At 40.5% G+C, this 13,616-nt stretch overlaps 1 protein-coding gene across 1 annotated transcript in view; it reads right to left on the bottom strand.

Moving 5' to 3' along the window:
• LOC109427305 (protein pygopus) overlaps positions 1-13,344 on the bottom strand; it is a 33,480-nt gene extending 20,136 nt beyond the window's left edge. The window contains exon 1 of the mRNA XM_019702823.3: positions 12,390-13,344. The gene's annotated coding sequence lies outside the window, so the exon portion shown is untranslated. The remainder of the gene's footprint in view (positions 1-12,389) is intronic.
• Between the last annotated feature and the right edge of the window lie 272 nt (positions 13,345-13,616).

The raw sequence follows: 13,616 nt of genomic DNA, 5'->3' as shown, positions 1-13,616 counted from the left end.
GAACCGAAAACGACCGGATCCGTCTGGGTAGTAATGTTACGATAGACGGGGATACTTTCGAGGTGGTGGAGGAATTCGTCTACCTCGGATCCTTACTGACGGCTGACAACAACGTGAGTCGTGAAATTCGGAGGCGCATCATCAGCGGAAGTCGGGCCTACTACGGGCTCCAGAAGAAACTGCGGACAAAAAAGATTCACCCACGCACCAAATGCACCATGTACAAAACGATGATAAGACCGGTGATCCTCTACGGGCACGAGACATGGACCATGCTCGAGGAGGACCTGCAAGCACTCGGAGCTTTCGAGCGACGCGTGCTAAGAACGATCTTCGGCGGTGTGCAGGAGAACGGTGTGTGGCGGAGAAGAATGAACCACGAGCTCGCTGCACTTTACGGCGAACCCAGCATCCAGAAGGTGGCCAAAGCCGGAAGGATACGGTGGGCAGGGCATGTTGCAAGAATGCCGGACAACAACCCTGCAAAGCTGGTGTTTGCAACTGATCCGGTTGGCACAAGAAGGCGTGGAGCGCAGAGAACACGATGGGCGGACCAGGTGGAGCGTGACTTGGCGAGCATCGGGCGCGACCGAGGATGGAGAGCGGCAGTCACGAACCGTGTATTATGGAGAAATATTGTTGATTCAGTTTTATCTTGAATTTGATGTAATACTAAATAAATGAAATGAAATAGGGTGAGGCGGGGTAAGATGGGTCGCGGGGCAAGATGGGTCAGTGCCATTTTCGGGCGGATTACTCATGTTAATAATTTTGTTAGGTCAAAGTGACCATTTCATTTCATTTTCATTTTCATTTTGCAGCGTTTGGTGGGGCAATAAGAGCGCAAGTCAATCCAAAGCCGAAGATCAAGGAGGGGTAATGGCCGTAATAGTCCGTGCGGACCACATGAACACCATCGGATGGGTAATGGTATGGGTTGGGGAAAGGGGTTGGATTAGACTTGGCACAATAATGCAAATAATACTACGAAATTTTAAAAATTTTGTTGATCATCATTGTTGATTATTATTGTATCCAAATAAAAAATAATGGTAATTATCAAAGACGAAAAGTATGTGATACACTTCTTGATTTAAAATGCAATTAATTCATAGAATAATAAATAAGATCAACTATTCTGAATTAAAAAAGCGAAAATTATATTTTAAATTATATTTCAATACTAAAATTTGAGTTATAGACCATAGAAAAGTTATAGGAATTTTCATTGAAGTTCAATTAAGTATGATGTAATCCTAATCATGTCGTTATCAAAAAGAAGCGTCTAACAAAATTTCTTTTATCTTTCTGTCATGCTTTAATATTACCTAGAGATCAACAAAAATTTGTATATTCGGTCAGATGAGTAATACTCATTGAGTATGATGTTTTTTATGAGTTTTCAGTTCAGCTAGTAAGAAATGATAAATGTTTGTCCAAAGTATCAGATAGAACTCATTGACGTCAATAATGTATTTTAAGAATTGAGTATTGATCACACGTTGGCTTTGTAAAGATATCTACTTTGTCGTTATAAATTAAGTTGTCCATCTTACTAAATAAGTGATCAGTTTTTGTCATGTCAAGCTGCGTTGGTATCAAAAACTTCTTCCTAACATTGAATCTGTGGAATTTAGGAGTAGGCATTGCAACCTCAAGGATTAGGAAAGGTGGGAGATTAACTTTGTATTGAGCTGTGAAAGAATGTGTTGTTAATTATATGGTCAACGTAATTTACCTTTGAAAAATGGTATCAATAATGCAGTAAGAATTTTGGACATACAGTGTCAGACAAAGCAAAACTACCGGCAATCCATTTTCATACAAAATGGTAACGATGCTTGATTTTCAGTGAGCAGATTAGGTTAGTTTCTTGTGTTTCTTGTTCTTGTGTCTTCAGTACTAAGAAGTTTAGTTAATAATTATAACAAAGTGGAGGAAAATTTTGTATCGACTTCCTTCCTGCAAATAGAAATAAAATATATCAAAAACAACTAAAAAGGACCCCAGAGCTTCTTTGTCTGATCATGGAAAGTATCGATTCTTGGTGGCACCACGAGTGTGCATCTTTCTCTGTAGAGTAAAGATGCATTTAAGCCCCGAGACCTGACAGCAATCAAGCTGATCACAAGGTTGTGCCTTTGCCCAGGGAATTTTGTTAGGTCAAAGTGACCAGCATGAATATACAATAGTTTAGGGTATAGATTGAAAAATTATCCACTCTCATTGGAAATAAAAAATAAAATGGTTTATAGCCATTTTTCTTATGCGGTACATTCCATGTATGCTCCATATAAACCACCGCGGGGCAAGATGGGTCACCTTTAATTTTGAGCGTATTCTTGGATCATTTAAAAGTTATTTATTTTTTATTACAAGACTATCTCATAACTAACTTCAATCAAGCGGAATGAACGCCAAAAATTACAACATAAAATTATGATAATTTTTTAGTGAAAACATCGATTTTCAAGTCGTCCCAGGACCACTCAAATCGTGAAGTGTTTTATTTTCTAAATAAATTTATAAAATGTTTACTAGTAGCTCTTGTTTACTCAGTATAGATATGAAGCATATATGAATACGGAACAAGTCTTATATAGGTATTGTCGTTTTTTGTTGAGACAATGTAAATTATTTAAAAGGTGACCCATCTTGCCCCACACTTTTTTCACAGCGCAAAATCGGTCACTTTTTGAAACTGCTTGTTTAACATCATATTTTGTATTTAATGAACTTTTTATCGACTTTTAGCATTGCTAACTAGTGTATTGAAGAGAAGAGGACGAATACAAACCAATACGATTTGTATTTACAAAGTTATGATGATCCGTCCTTAGGTGACCCATCTTGCCCTGCCCCACCCTATGTCAATGGTTGCCCCTCTGTGATTGATCTGAGCTGGTACCAATTGGGTTGTTTAATGGATGAAATATTGCTATTTTCTATAGCCTAATCGAAAGAGCTCATTTTTCTGAGTATAATGTGATTTTATTGGATTCCAATACCTTTTTTTGATGGTTAAATTAACAAAACAGTTTTAATTTTTGTGAATAGAATGACAGTTCAATCGATAAAATGACAGTTCGACCCGAACAAAAAAATTTCCCCATACGAACTTTGAATGCAGTTCAAAAATACTTCCCGGACTCCAAAAATTATGAAATTTTCGATTTCGACTTATTTTTGGGCGGAGAATCCGATTATGAAATAATCCGGATACTCCTAAAGAACCCAATTGTAAGATCCAACTGAATAAGGGGCTGGGACACTCCACTTATTCTCAAAGTACAATTTAAGCAGCTCATACATTATTGATCAATCACGACGTCGGCCAAGTCCTTATAGTCAGCTGGGAAGGGAAAGGAATGTTAGAGTGTACTGGTCGTTACTACTAGAGACCGAGAGCACTCTGCGTCCACACAACCCGCACGGACTGGGGTATTTGTTGGACGGAAAGGATGGCAGATCTGGAAGTTACCGCTGGGTCCTTAATGTGATCTATTGTTAGGGGTTATTGATAGTGTTCGTAAGGTGATAGATTGTGTGGTGAAAACTATGAAGGTCAAGCGGTACAGTTCGCTTTGGTTGCATAACTTGTAGGCGTTATATACACTATACTGTGGAAGTTGGAAGGAAGGGTAACGACTTTTTTCCAAATCGTTTCTGGTTCTAGCCATGGCTATGAACATATAAATATTGAATATACATGAGTTTTTTTTGCTAGGTTTCTAGCTGCACTCTGAATAGAGTTGAAACCTCTACACTAGACCCGAAGATAGAAAAGAGTACGTAATCTTTCAGAAGCAGTTTGCCAGCCGTACGCGGAAAATGATATCCATTAAGACACTGTTGCAAACTGACTCGAAAAGTTACGGTAGAAGATTGGATAGTTTTCAATTGGTCAGTCAGGATTTGCCTATGTAGTGTTATGGTCACACGGATTGTATTTGCCTTCTTGTTTGGTTTTATGGTATGGTTTAATATGTTTTTCTCCTCGTTAAATCAATTGTCGTATGTTTGTTTTTTTTTCATCGAATCAGTCGATCCCCATATGTTAAAATATAGTCAATCCTGCGTCAAATTGTTTTCCTAATTGATTTCGCTAATCGTTTCCTACTTCTCTGTGTTCATCTCTTGTGTCCTTAAATTGTCATCGGTCTAAAACCCACAAAAACATGTAACTGAACTTATGATATTTTTCTGTTAGTGACATGATACCATCTAAGAGATAAACAAAAATACGGCAAGTTGGTCAGTTGATTGCTATGAAATTTTAAATAATAAAGATTGCTTGTCAACTATTATGTATTCATCCACCTACAACTACTAAGAAAAATATTCAAATTCGTTCAATTGTCGTATCGGTCCTACCTCGATAAACCATGTCATTTTCTCAAGCGTGGCCTAGAATGCCAACCTAGTCATACACAAGTAACGTTGTTCAGTTAATAAAAAGTCAGTTTTTGTCCAAAATGTCACGTCGAACGCATTGACGTCAACAATGCATTTAAGTGTTCGCACGTTAGCTTCGAATCTATCAGCACAATTAAGTGCTGCAAATCTCCTTCCCACTATTAATTCTTCGGTCGATTTTAATTGCTTTATTTAAAGAAAATATGACCAACTAACATTGTAAAAATTCGAAAAAGCGACTATGACATCAATAAATTACTAATCAAAATCAACCGAGAAACGTGGGAAATAGAGCCCAAACAACAATTTGAAGTCAGCTGGCTGTAAAAGGTTCCAAAACCTGTCACAAATCCTATAATGCTTTTATTAGAATTTGTAACGCTCATCAAAACCTTCTCAAAACCAACCGACTTGGAACTATTGCTTGGGAATAGACTCTACTGAGCCCCGGCGGTTCCTCCTGTTTATCGAGCATGTCTGATGCATATGATCAGCCATACTCCATCTGCAGCAGCCGGTTCGTGATGAACCGTTGGAGGCGCATTAAAGTGTTAAAAAGGTGATATGTTTCACTAAAGAACACTACATTACAATAATCAAAATGAAACTCCTTCACTTTAATACCGTCAACCCCTGCGAACTTGGCCAGGGTAGTCCCAGTACGCATCTCAGGGTATTTAACATTTTATTCGTCACTGTTTGCAAACCAAGCGAAGACAAGGTAGCAGGCAACACGGTTTTAGTATCTAAATCTAGCATTACAGATCAAGATCAATCTTCTCAACATTTTTGGGTTCCTTCAAATATTACGTAACGCAATAGGGGGAAGGTGGTCTAGCGATGTGTTACGCTTCATACAAATCAGTGGCGATTCCCTAACCTCAAATCTACCTGTTCAACAAGTGTAAATTCTTGAATTTTCGCATCAAATTAGCTTGTAATTAACGGAAAATGGCAAGATTAGCTATGTTGGCCAATTTTCAATTCGATTCTGATTCTGTATTCTCCGCAATTGAATTTTTTTGAGTCGTTGAACAGGTAAAAAGTGAGGTTACGAGACGCCACTGATACAAATTTTCAAAATGTTCCATACAAAGGTTGTTACGTGCGGGAGGGAGGGAGTTTTAAATTTGCCTATAGAAGAATTCGAATGACCCCCAATTGTAGAGGCGCTAGGTGAGATGAGGAAAAAATCGTTTGTTTACATCAAAAATTCAATTTTTCATCTTCAAAATTAACTAATATTTTGCCTTGGTACCTAGTTGCTATTTTCCATTGATAATAGCTTCCATTATCATCATTCTTGATGCCCACGCCGACAGACACCGGATTGGCCCGCTAACAAAAAATCCGGAAGACCACCCGTCGGAGGCATAGCCAAAGCTCCTCAAATTTATCACATAAAATGTTCGTAAGTACCTACCGGATCTAAGCGCATCTGAAAGAGAATTAAATTCTGTTCTTTCCAAAAGTGCTCGTTTGTTTCTCTACGATGTGGAATTGGATATGAAAAAGTGAAAAAAGTGCACTTTGTTTTTCATAGAGTTCTCATTCCTGCCACCAGATGCGGAGGGATCGTTAGCTTCCGTTAGATGTGCCTATAGGCAAATTATTTCACCAAGCGCCTCTACACTTAGGGGTAATCTGAATTAGCCTATATCGAGATGTCCACTCTTCCCAGGAAGATAATTTTGTTGAAAATGTCCTATATGGAAAATTACAAGCAATTGTAAGATCACTTGGAGCAAGGACAACTTTGTCCAAATTCACCAAAAAAGGAAACAACGAGGTGTGTGTTGAGCTGCGGAGTTTCCTCTAGTAAACCAAATACCCATAGGTGGTAAGTGCAAGAAAGTGCTCCTTGTATGAGATGAATGTGTAGTTGGGCTACGTCAAAGAGAACTTCGAGCGCTGCCGTGGGAGTTGAAGAGAACGCTCCAGAAATCGCCATCAAGCACATCCTTTGGAGATGGCCTAATTTTGATTGGACCGTTCTCACTTCGCCCTTTTGCCACCACACAACACATCCATAAGCCAATATTGGACGAACAACAGTTGTGTAAATCCACTTGATATACTTGAGTTTAAGACCCCAAGTTGTACCAAAGGTTCGCTGGCATTGCCCGAAGGCCATACAAGCTTTCTTGATTCTGAACTCAACATGAGGTGTCCAGGAAAGCTTGGAATCAAGAATGACTCCAACGTACCTACTTTACCTGATCAGTCACATTGATTTCAGAATCAAAGAGACGTAAAGGTCGAACACCATTACGGTTTCGCTTTTCCGTGAAAAGAACAATAGATGTTTTACTCGGATTTACCGAAAGGCCATATTGGCGACATCCCCCCTCAACTACCTGAAGGGCGCTTTGCATCAGGTCGAAAAGGGTGCTGATGCACATGCCAACTAACAATGTTAGGTAGTCGTCGGCAAAACCATAAGTAGGAAAACCGCTATTATTGAGTTGCCTCAATAGCGTATCTGCTACGAGATTCCACAAAAGCGGTGATAAGACTCCCCCTTGAGGGCATCCACAAACACTCAATTTCCTAATCCCTGCTAGACGCAATGTCGAGAAGAGATATCGGTTTTTGAGCATTTGGCGAATCCTATTGGAAATCATTGGAGATATACCATGACTCCGTGCGGCTTCCAATATGGCATCGAAAGGCACGTTGTCAAAGGCACCCTCGATATCTAAGAAAACACCCAAACAGGATTGCTTTTGAGCGAATGCTTTCTCGATATCGTAAACAACCTTGTGTAAAAGAGTCATGTTGGTTCACATGAAGAGGCACGTTGGCCAGATGAACATCACGGATGTGATGATCCACAATGCGTTCTAAGCATTTCAGAAGAAAAGAGATCAAACTGATAGGTCTGAAACTCTTTGCTTCTTCATACGACGCACGACCCACTTTCGGAATAAACTTTACAGTAATATCCCGCCAGGATTTGGGAATATACCCTGTAGCAAAACTGCAAACAAGTAGTTTTTTCAAAACATGTTTGAAATAATCAAATCCCTTCTGAAGCAAAATAGGATAAATCCCATCTGCCCCTGGAAATTTGAAAGGAGCAAAGCTATTAAGTGCCCACTCAATCGATTCTATAGTTACAATACTCCGAGCCAAAGCTTAAGAATCATAACTACAAGAAAAGGCATCAGGTTCATCCCAAAATGTAATATCCACACATCCAGGGAAGTGTGTGCTGAATAAGCATTCCAGAACTTCCTCATCAGAGGAAGTCAGATCGCCATTTGGCAAACGAAGTTCAATCACTCAGAAATCCTAAGATTTCGCAAGGATTTTATTTAATCGACTGACTTCACTCAAACTGGAAACATTTGTACAATGTTTTTTTTTCAGCCGGATCGTTCAGCAGACCGGAGAGCTTTCTGGTAGGCCTTACGAGCCGACCTGAAAGCCTCCGAACCAGCCGAACGTCGTCTGTTCCAACTCTTTCTACATTGTTTCCTGAGTTTCGCCAGATCAGAGTTCCACCAAGGGGTTCTTCTTGTGATCTTCACAGACCGTAGAGGGCATGCTTCTTCAAAAGCTTCCATGATGAAGGTCGTTGTAGTATCAACGGCATCATCTAAATCACTTGGAGTGTCAATTGATGGTGAGTATCCATGAAATTTGGCCGCAACCAAATCAGTAAAAAGATCCCAGTTGGTTGACCGGGGGTTCCTGAAACGCAATGTTTGCGAAGTAACATTTAAATGTTCAAAAAAGATATAGCGATGGTCAGATAAAGATCTGACACATGCCAATTGGTCAGCTCGTGACTAATTCTGCTAGAGCAAAGCGTTATATCTAACACTTCCTCTCTAGCAGATACCATGAAGGTTGGGCGGTTGCCTATGTTAAGTAATGCAAGATCTGTACTACTTAAGTACTCCATAAAACTGGAGCCTCTCAAGTTAATGTCTGAGCTGCCCCAGATGATATGGTGAGCATTAGCATCAATCAGCGGAAGGCCTTTTGAAGTACAGTATGCGATGACTTGTTTGAAAGCATTCGTAGGGGATTATTCATCATGCGGTAAATAAATCGAACAATATACGTATTTCCTGTTGAGGTTTCCAACAGATACATCAATTGTGATAGCACATACATCTCTGGTGGTTAGTTCAGAGATGAGTGTAGCAACTATTGCGTTGTTGACAAGCACACAGGCTCGAGGCATGACACGCGAGTTTGAAAGTAGCAAAAACCGGGTTCACAAGGTTTCCTAGATAGAAATTTCCCTTACGAAAGTAAGGTTCTTGTACCTATCCTAACCGTAGCCACTACCCAAACTAGGTAAGATTAAACTCTTCGCAACAACAGAACAACAAATAACAGCAACAGTAAAACCAAATCGGTATCGATTGGAAAACGCCAAAGGCGAGGATACACAGAATACACTATGTAAATCGCATAATGCGAAACCATATAGGTGCAAATTCAAACTAATTAACAACATCTTCATAATCCCGCCCTTATTTAGCCTCAAGTGAGACTAAAGAAGGGCAGCTGATTGTCTCGGAGAAACACAAGGTCCACTGTACCATTGCTCCGGTTAGCGCAGTAAGGGCTACATACTGTGGAGGGCGCCCTGGTACTCCACAGGCTCCGTTAGCGGTTAGGTTTTTATGAGACCCCCCTAGCCATTCATTCCCAGGCACGGTAAGCATAAAGATGCGGCTAGGGGTCACCTGTTGGTGGGTTCTTACCACCGGAACAGGCGGTCCGTACTGTTATTCTTAGCCAATTGAGACAATCGCTACCGACACTACACAGCTATCTAGGCTGATCGAGAAAAGAAGTTAATATTGATGATCAACTTCATACGGACTCGAACAAGCCGTCCAAATTTGCTCTGTCCTGGTATCCAGAAGTGGGGTGTCTGTATGGCGACAGCATTTATTTCTCAGGATTTCATTTTTGGAAACATTTCGATTCATAATCGTATTGCTATGGGCAATCCGTGATCGTTTATTGTCTGTTCGGAAAAAAATTAGAAAATCTGCTTCGGTGAACGACACGTCTACCTTCTTCCGAAGTTCATAGTATGTCACTAACATGTGGTCGGGACGAAAAATTATGAAATTAATCATGTTTCGTAATAATACATAATAGCATCAAATAACCACTCGTTAATATTAAAAAATCATTTTCCTTTGTCATGTAATATTGTAAGACGCGTCACTAAATTTCTTGATGCAATTTGCACAGTTATCAAGAAATAAAAGTCCAATTTTATGTAATACACGTGTCTCTCTGATCAGACAACCTTAGACCACTGGTCCAACTAGGGTTTATTTACTTTTCTCAGCACCGGCTCCAACCGGCTCGAGTCGTTTCAAGATTAGAAGAAGGTTTGATTCGAAATTGAGCAGCGCTTCTCAGAAACTTCTTGTAGGTTTGATTCCTTTAATTCCGTACAAGCTGAACCCGAGGCTGAACCGATAGTCGTTTTTTGTCACGGATTTCCCGTTTCCTGGGCATCAGGCAACAACAATAGTGGCCATACAAACCGTGTTCGGATTCGCCTGCGGTTGTCACACTCTTCGGAAGATCACATAGCATTCTTTTTATGATGCTGTAGGTGGTTTATGATTCCTATAGCCATGTTTATGCAATGCGAATGAAGAAATCACCTAAACCACACAGAAAACCTCACAAATTCAAATGAAATGTCCTAGAAATTGCAGTCGGCGCTTGAGAATAACAATGTTTTGGTTTTTTTTTACTAAGGGCACAGGTGGCAGTGACCTGCAGTGACAACTCGAATGACAAGTAGTTTGACAGTTGGTTACTTCGGAAGAAAAGTTCGGTTCGGAAGTCCAACCACCGAATTCTAAGTTAGTGCTTCGCCGACAATAACTCAATGGAAAATAACCGCTCCTGATGCAGTTCACCTTTCAGATGCACTAGGCTAGTTGTCGCCTAACTCAACGAATACAATTCGCCCTTGAGGCAGTTTACCTTTCAGTAAACTTGGATGTTTCATCGCCTAACTCAACGGATAGAATCCGTTCCTGAGGCAGTTTACCTTTTGGATAAACTTGAAAGTTCTATCACCTAAGGGGCTGTCCATAAACCACGTGGTCATTAGGGGGGGGGGGTTTCGGCCAATGACCATTTTGTATGGACAATATGGACCAATGACCACGCGGGGGGGGGGGGGGGGGGTTGAAAAGTCCCAAAAAAATGACCACGTTGTTTATGGACAGCCCCTAACTCAACGGGAGGGATTCCTGAGACAGTTCACTTTGCACGTGAACTTGGAAATGTAGTCGCCTAACTAAACGGATAGAATCCGTTTCTGAGGTAGTACCTTGTGAAGGAACTTGAATAGTTTTTCACCTAACTCAACGGATAAAATCCGTTCCTGAGGCAGTCCCTTGCGAAGGAATATGATTTTCTTGTCGCTCAATACTGGAAGCCGAAGTTTGTTGCCTGAACAACCACTTGTTCGGCTAGACTTTTTTCACCAGCAATGTCTCAACCTTTGTGAACAAGGTTGTTGGATTCTACTTACTGAATATATTTCATGACGCTGCAGGTTCTTGTCGTCGCCATTTGTGGAGTTTAGGTTAATATTCACTTATCACTTGTATAAAATGGTAGTAACCTCCATGTAGATATTAGAATAACCAGCCACAGTAATCCAATGTCCACTGTCCAATGTCTAATGCTCGTGTGGCTAACATCTAGTTTGCCTCGCCCTTACAGCGTCAGTAGCGGTACTATAAGTGTAAAATAAATTTTGTTTACCAAAACAAAAGGTCCTCTACAAGATGGGCACTTAAACGTAATCAACACCGATGCTCTAATACTTCCTCTCATGACAGCTCTGGTGCTCCAAGTGACCTCCAACATCAATACCTACTATGATTACCGCAGGATATTACCACACAACCAAATAAATGTTATTTGTAATATGATATTATTTGATTTGATTAACTGATTACTGATTAACTGATTTGATTAACTTATCCGCTGTTGTTGTTTTTTTGTATCTCTTCCTTCGCCTAACTGCAACTAACAGATTCACGTTCAATAAATTACAATTACAAATTAATTATACAATTACACAATACAATTATTAATTTCCGCCATCAAAGAGAAAACAATTCGTTAGCATGGTTTAACACTAATCTACTATCTACTTATCTTGACGGAAACCAAAGTATATAAATATGTACCAAGGTAAGAGATTCCCGTAAATGTCAAAAATGAGACTCACCAACACATCTGCGTTAGTTATGAAAAGTTGGTGTTTTTACACTAAAATGTCATTATTTCAGCAAAGTTTGTGAAGTTTCGTTAGTTTGGATGTTTCTAAATGCTAAAAAAATATGTTTAGAATCAATTAAATAAAATTTGTTACCGATTTTCAAATGGCGATATTTTCTGTTTTATTGCATGGAGGTCACATTTAATCCAGTCAGATGCAATTAAATAATAGCTTCTAAGATGGGAGTGCTTAATTTCTTAAGAAAGTTTGCTAAATAGTGATGTGCCCATACAAATCAGCGCAAACTTCATAACTATTTTTTGCTTTTTTCCTTTTCTCACTAATCCGTGAATATTAGCGGGAATCTCTTACCTTGGTATTTAGATACTTTGGACGGAAACTACTTCCTTGACATTGCCCTAAAACATAACGCTTAGGTTTAAACAACAAATTTTTGCCGGGAGTGGGGATATTAAATGGATGCTTTGTATATAGTATTCAACCTGAGCTTAATACAAAATTCAAATGTTTATACTATTTTTTTTAAGGAATATTTTAGTAAATACCTATCAGAAGCAACTCTACATTCCAAAACAATCTGGCAGCACTGATACGAAGCTAACCTAAAATTTGGCCAATGTTCGAAAATAAAGACCAATCAACCAATGATAAAAAAAAATGATTATTGCCCTACTTGAATGGAGCAATTGAAATCTCCCGAAAATTCAACCATACTCACCGATGCATTTCAGGCGGTTTTTGCATTCCGAGCGCTGCCGGTTCACCTTCCCGTCCACATCCCGGAAGCGTTTTTTAGCAGTTCCTTTGGTTGTTGAATCCCCGGACAAAAGTCCTGAATGCTGCTACCTATGGTGCCGTCTCGTTTGCACTCACTTTCGAACACTCTCAACTGGATCGCAAGTCAAAGCTCAGACGACGGAACAGTCAGCGAGCCAGCCAGCCAGCGTAGTAGGTTTCTTCTTCCCCCTTTCGTTCGTCGACCGATGAATCCCGAGAGATGCCTCGATCAAAACATCACCGCAGGAGGAATCCTTCCAAAAGACCGCCACCTCCGGAAGCACGAAGCGGCCGCCTCCACGGGTGTACGTTTTCCCGTCACTTTCTTCACAGGCAGTTTGTCCCCGGGGGCTTCCTCGGCAATCCGGAACAAAACAAGACAATATTATTATTCTTTTTCCCACTGCTTTTTTCGGGTATTCTCCTTTGCGAGGTGCTTTCGGGTAGCAGGCCCGCGTGTAATGGTATTGTGAACAACTGCTTCTTTTCCTGCACACCCCAATACACACACGGCGCGGAACGACGTCTGATGGCTGGGTTCTCCGCGATGGAGACGACAGAGGACGACACTAGGTACACTGCTACACACAGAGTAGAGAGAGAGACACGCACCGCGCGAATGAACCAAGGAACCAAAATTTTACACCGACGGAAAACCTGCCCGGTGCGGCGCGTTTCCAAGCCCGGCGACCGGAAAAACGTTCCCCCGACACTGGCCTTGCGCTTCGCAATTATTTCGCCCGGCTAGACTCGCCAATTCCACGGGAAAAAGCACTTTCTAACGCGCGGAGCACTCGCTTGCGGACACAACACACAAAATAATCGTCGTAAACTCGAGTCTTTTTTTCGAACTAGAGTCTTTTTCAGCCGTTTTCGGTGTTCGCCGACGGCGGCCGAGCGATCGTTCGTCGACGAATCGAGCAAGAATAGGCAAAAAATAGCGTTTTCAGTTCAGTGGAGTGTGCGAGGGTTTGCGACTTCGATAAACGGTTTGACGTTTGACGAGGGGCGTACCGATCGATTTATTTAGATTGTTTAGATTATTAAATAAAAAAATAATAAATTATTGAAATGACAATATGCAAGTATACTTGCACTTTATGGTCATAAATCGCTTGGTTGCGATGCAATCTAGCGTCTAAAGTGTAAAAAAGTTCGATTAAATTTG

Source organism: Aedes albopictus, chromosome 3 (assembly GCF_035046485.1).
Source record: "Aedes albopictus strain Foshan chromosome 3, AalbF5, whole genome shotgun sequence".
NCBI classification, from domain to species: domain Eukaryota; kingdom Metazoa; phylum Arthropoda; class Insecta; order Diptera; family Culicidae; genus Aedes; species Aedes albopictus.
This window is presented reverse-complemented; position numbering and strand designations above follow the sequence as displayed.